The sequence below is a fragment of the Pleurodeles waltl genome, chromosome 2_2 (assembly GCF_031143425.1).
Source record: "Pleurodeles waltl isolate 20211129_DDA chromosome 2_2, aPleWal1.hap1.20221129, whole genome shotgun sequence".
Taxonomy (NCBI): domain Eukaryota; kingdom Metazoa; phylum Chordata; class Amphibia; order Caudata; family Salamandridae; genus Pleurodeles; species Pleurodeles waltl.
The window spans coordinates 1,099,819,281-1,099,825,822 of NC_090439.1; positions in this window are offsets into that span (position 1 = coordinate 1,099,819,281).

Sequence of the window (6,542 nt, forward strand, 5' to 3'; positions counted from 1 at the left end):
CTGTGTTGAAACCCTAGAATGAGACCCTACATAAAATTACATATGGAAATAAAAGAAATATTATAAGCAAATAAAAAGTGAAAATCGCGAATATAAATGCTGTGGTGGTCAGATGTGTGGACCATTTTGTCCTAAAGACTCTAGTTCGCTCTCACTTCATCTCCTCACTCATGCTTTCACAACAGCAGGGGCGGCTCCTCCATTTTGGCGGAGTAGCGTCGCCCCCCGCCAGCAGCTGCAAATCCTTTCAAATTATCCTTTTCTTTGAAACGGTCAGGCCACGGGGTTACGTGCACTGAGGGGGACTGCTGTGCACTCCCCCTCAGAGCGCATGTGTGTTTGGCTTGCCGTGTCTATGATTAGTCATATGCAACATCTGAGGCAGGGAAACTCTGGTAACATAGCTTAGCATGACAGTGCACCTCCTATGGATACCTGCATTGTAGCCTGAAGTCACCCTTCACATTTCACCTGTTTGATTTAGATTTTCATCTTTCTGAGATCGATATTTGAGATCACAGCTGCAGGTCTATTAAGATATTGCAAGACGGGGGAAAGTTGTGCAATAATGCATGTTGTTAGTGTTTTGACACTTTCGGATCTGAAAAGCAGGACTACTTCTTCCAAGGCGAGGCAGATGGGTCTGAGCAGCAAGATTTGCCTCTTCTGAGAAGTGATGCCCCTTGAATTTCTGAAAGCTGACTACTCGAGTCATGGACAGATGACGCATGACAAGGGAAGGAAAAGCTAAGGGTCAGATGTATCAAATGTTTTAGCATTCGCAAACGGTGTGATTCGCAGAAATCAGCCGTTTCCGAATGCAAAAACTTGATTTGCGAAGTATGAAAGGCATTCGCAGGCCAAAAAAGGAATCGCAAAAATTGCGATTTTTTGTGAAGCGACATGGTTTTGCGTGTCACAATGTGCGTATCGCATTTTGCGACATGAAATACCGAATCGCTATTTGCATATCGCAAATTGCGAGTCCGAATAGCGACTCGCAAATACAGATTCGGTATTTCTCGTCGCAAATTGCGATACGCAAATTGCGACATGCATAACCATGTCGCAATTCGATGCATCAAAAATTCTCAAATAGCGAATTTTCACAGAATGGAAATTACCAAGGATTGAAACCAGGTGGTAACCAAGTGCAACCTATATAAAGAGGCCCAGAATGCATCAGCCTCTTTTCCACAATGGCTGCTCTCTACGTCATGGCGAGAAGAATGAGGATCTTGGCAGGTTTGAGGAGAGGGAGGAGGAGACAGGAGCGCATTTTCAGAGTGCGCATAACCCTTTTTGACCAGACTCAGGAGGAAATATTTGAGAAGTACAGGTTGAGCTCAGCCATGATACTTGACCTGATAGCTGAGCTACAACCCATCCTGCAGCGCACAACACACAGGACCAATAACATACCCACCCCTGTGCAGGTATTATGCTCCCTGCACCTACTTGCCTCAGGGAGCTATCAAGGGGTCATAGCAGCACCAGGAGGGGTATCACAGAGTGCCCTCTCTAGATTTTTCAATGCATTTCTAAATGACATGCTGAGCAGGATACGCCAGTACATCAGATTCCCCCACACCCCACAGGAAATACAGCAGACAAAAATCGATTTCTACCAGATAGCACAGTTCCCCCACATCCTAGGTGCCATAGACGGGACACAAGTTGCAATCTGTCCACCATCGGCCACAGAGTATGTGTACCGCAACCGTAAATACCAACATTCAATGAACATACAGGTGATATGCAATGCCTCCTACATCATAACTGATCTCGTGGCCAGGTACCCAGGGAGCACACATGATTCGTACATCTTTCGCCACAGCGGAATTCACACAAGACTGCTAACTGGGGAATTTGGTGAAGGATATCTACTAGGTAATTTCCCTCTTTACAATGGTGCATTGATGGCAGTGTGACGTCAGATGGCACAGCTACTCATTATACCCTCGGTTCCTTCCAGGAGACAGTGCCTATGCAGTGCGCACCTACATGATGACACCCTACCGAAATCCTGCAACACCAGCAGAGCGGAGATATAATTCAGCACACAAGGCAACCCGCAATGTGGTGGAGCGCACCTTTGGCCTGCTGAAGAGTCGCTTCCGATGCATCCACAAAAGTGGAGGGGCACTACAGTACAGCCCGAACACGACCTGTAGAATAGTGGCCACATGTGCGATTTTGCACAATATAGCTACCACCAGGGGCATACCTGTGGAAATATCAGAGCCAGACTCAGATGAGGATGATGATCCCATACCACCCCTACAGCCAGCAGACAGGACCAGAGCAGCAGAGGGCAGGCAAAGGCGTGCTGACATCACGCACAACCATTTCAGATGTAAGTTATGACAACACAACCTCACTGACATGTATTCCGGTAGTTAGCACCTTTATTACCTTGACTTCAGGTAACATACGTGTCACTAGGACAAAGCAATACACATGTCTGGCATGAGCCATTAACAGTGCCGCACTATTGTAATCATAGTTTACTGTAATTCTACATGTGAAGTTATTCTCCTGTGGCCCTTAATGTCACTTCTTACGACCACGCTTTCCACTTGAGTGCGCAGTGGCCTCGCCGGCACCTCTTGTATCAGGCTCACAGGCAGTACTGTGCCTGGCACTGCGACGCCTAGGATCCATCACGGGCACTGCAAGACTGCTGAGGCTAGATGACTCCTCAGTATCCCCAACTCCCAGTTCGCTGGGTGTAGCACTGGGTGGTGTCAGCATAGCATCCAGAACTTTGGTAATTTGCAATCCCTGGGCAACATCCCGACTGCTATGTGCTGCCTCCACCTGTGCGGCCACAGCACGCCGTGATATCAGGGCAGTAGATGCAACAAGACGATTTACAGATCTGCAAAAGCCATTGAACATTCCCATGAATTGTCTTCCGCGCCTGCAGTGGCTAACTCGCTCATGCCTGATCTCAGTACAGAGTTCCTTAATGGCATTTGTCAGTTCCTTGGTGTTCTCCGCAGCTGTTTGCTGTCACTCATGCAGCTTGCAGATGTTAGCATTCAGACACTCCAACTGCTTGTGCAGCCCCCCCATATAGGCATTGTGTGACTGCATCTGCCTGTGCATTAACTCATGTTTTTGTTTTGCAGGTGCTGCACTTTGAGCATGGACGCTTCAAGGCCACCAAAGCATGATGGGCCCTCACCTCCATCTGTGTGCTGTGTGCCTGCATCGTGAGGCCTCCTGCGGGGAGTTGAGTGACGCTGGGGCAGGGACTGCTGCCTTCCTGTAGATCTAGCTTCTGGGGGTGGTGTGTGGCCTTCATCCGGCATTTCGTCGGAGTCCAGGTTTGAATCGTGGAGAGGTAACACCCTTGCCCTGCGTCTGATTGGTGCTATACACAATGACTCGCTGGTGTTGGAGTCGGACAGAGGCTGTGTTTCTGCATCCCCCACATTGGCACATTCTGCTGCTGCTGGGCCTGAGCCATCTGCAACGACAATGTGCAGCATGTCATTTATGTATGTATCACCAAATGTGGCACAATGGTAATAAATGTACACTTATATCGTATCACTATGAACTGGGTGTTTTGTTCTTTTGGGTGTCGCTCTACTTAATTGCATTCTATGTGCTATTTACAGCTCTGGGTTGTGGACTACCACTCCCATAAGGCATTGTTGTGCCGCATGTAAGATGTGGAATGGACTACTTATCACAATGCTTTGCACTAATTCCTATTTCCTAAGGGGCATTTGTACATGCACATATGGGGTTACATATCATTTTTGGACTTACCTTTACTGGTGCTGGGTGTGCCGGAAGTGTCAATTTCAGTGACCCCACTGACAGCTTCTGGAAGCAGTGTGGACTCCACCAGGTCTTCCATGGGGGTGGAGGGTGTCTGGGTGGAAGGTCCGCCTCCTGTGCTCCTTGCCTCCTTTAGCCTGCTGGCCACCCTCTCCTTGGCACGGGAACGCAGGTCGTACCACCTCTTGCATATCTCTTCCACTGAGCGCTGCGCAACCCCCACTGCGCAGATTTTGGTCTGGATGTCAGCCCAAAGTTTTCGCTTCTCACTCTCTGGTACCTAGAGTGAGCTCTTCCCAAATAGCCGGTCATGGCTCCTGACAACCTCCTCAGTGAGCACCTCCAATTCTTACTCACTGAATTTCAGCTTCCTCTTCCTCTCTCCCTTCTCCTTCCCATTACCAGCATTGGCCATGTTGATGTCAGGTCCTGGCTTGCTCACAAACTTCCTCCCTGGGGCTGGTCTGTGACTTTCTGACTGCTCCTGTGGGTGTGGTACCTGGAAACAGCATGGGCTGACTCACTTCCTGCTTGTGATGTCATCAGGCTGTGCCAGGTGACCGTTTTCACAATTTGCGATTTTCAAATACCGAATCGCAAATATTTTTGCGATTCGGTATTTGGACCTCGCAAATTGCATTAGTGAGTTTTAAGAAATCGCTATTTCCAACTCGCAAATTTGTTACATACCATTTTGCGACTCAGAAATAGTGATTACTCGCTATTTCCGAATCGCAAATGGCTTTTTTCATACATCTGGCCCCTAAATCACTGAGATTCTATCACTTCATCTCTAAGTGCTACATGTGCAGAATATGCAGTGGCATGCACGTCTTTTGTCCAAGCTGGTTATATTACCAAAGATTTGTCTGTCCATATACTGCCTGCTCTTTGCAATGTTCTCAAATTTCCTCTGTGTTGATATTGTGGTCCTGGAGCGCTAGGTAGCTGATGAATTTCAGCACGAGAAGCAAATGGCCAGCGAATAGGCACTTTATCAAAGCTAATTAATCTGTACTTGGTCTGTGTGCCACCACCAGAAAAAGAAGTGACGCATGGCCAATGAAAAGGCAGGAAAATAGAGCAACAGTGATGCCAAGTAATGGTAAGCTATGAGCGGGTTTGAAGTCCATTACCGAACAAAACAGCTTTGCAAAGCGAGAGTGCATGTGCTAGCGTATGAGTTCCCAGCCTCAACCTAAAAACTACTCAGTGAAAGTTTAGTCCACCCTATTGGTTGCATCTAGGTAACTTAAAGAACGTTTGAGCACAGCATTGTATTCCATAATTTTGTTGGGACCGAAGGCGAGGGTTTATGCACTAATTTATTTTATTCTTTACTCCAGCAGCATTCCAAGAACAAACATTTCATCATAACATATGTCGTTAATACAAGAAGAAGACCACCAGCTGCAAGTCCCAGGGCCACCTACAATGACAATCAACCAATCAGAGGGCTCCCTGGGGTATTACAGAATCGACTTCCAGCAAGAGGTCCTCTTTTCTTCTTGCTCCAGCAGCAAGACAAGTACCTTTTGTGGGAAGAGTTATTTGTAATTGGGTTTATCATTTGTCATTTGATTTTATTGCTGGTTACACTGTATTGACAAGAGATGTTCTTCCTCCCCTCGTGCTGAAACCACACCAGTGCATTTCCTTCCATCGAAGGCTGAGACTGTACATCTGCAGTGCAGTCTGCCCCAGGTTGGTGATGCAGGAGCGAGGGCCTTTGAATTCGTCACTTGCACTGCTTGGGCATTCTCTTGCCTAGACGCTCGGAGGGCATCCCCGGCTGTCCTGGCAGCAGTGTAAATTCCATCAATCTAAATTGTACACAGCAATACACAAGGATTCAGTGTATTTCTTGCTTTGTTATTGGCATCAATAGCGGTTGGCTTTAAAGGGCCTACCTAGATTGACAGCATTGTAGAGTCTGCATCTAAGTAACGTGGCTGGCATACTAGTTGACAAACATGGCATACTCTGGTGTTATGACCTCTGTGAGGAGGCTGTGGTGGATCTTTATATGGGGAAAATGCCCTACAAAGGGTCCATTGCCTCCTCAATGAATCGAGATATCTCAGAGGCACTGAAATCCATGGCAGGCAGTTGATGCTCCTCACACCTGTGTGCCCAGAACCCCTCAGCAGAGTAGATGTTCCTCGAAGCCCAGGAGGCCTAGAACCCCAGGGGGAAGTACACCTGTAAGTCTACGACCCAAGAAAGCCATGGTTAAGCCCAAACATGGGGAGGACCACAATGATACCTTAATCGGTTTCAAGACACTTTCTTACAACAAGCCTAAGCACCTGGCTGCCTACCTTCCACTCCAGAGGCCGTTGGGGACTCTGCCCCTGTCTTTGATGAGGACCCAGAGGTAGATACCAGGTTGGATGGGAAAACTCAGATGAAAAGCCAAACCCTAGCCTCACATGGAGGCTTTCTCCAATCCTGTAAGCGACAAAGACTGAACTTAGTTCTGCAGAGGATGCTCATATGTTGGAACCGGAAAACCTTTACCACCCTAGGTCCTCGGAATGGCACCCCTCTGGGAAAGCTGCCACTTATGTGTTACATAGACTATGAAATTCTCTGGATAAAGAAGTCAAGGGACATTTGAGGGCTGAGTGGCCTTGACCTTGCCTGGAAGGCAAAGTGGTGGTGACGCCGGAAATGTTTGACAGGATGACCATGCATTTGTCTCTAAATTGATAAAAGATCCCAAAAAGGAAATAGACAGATCCCGG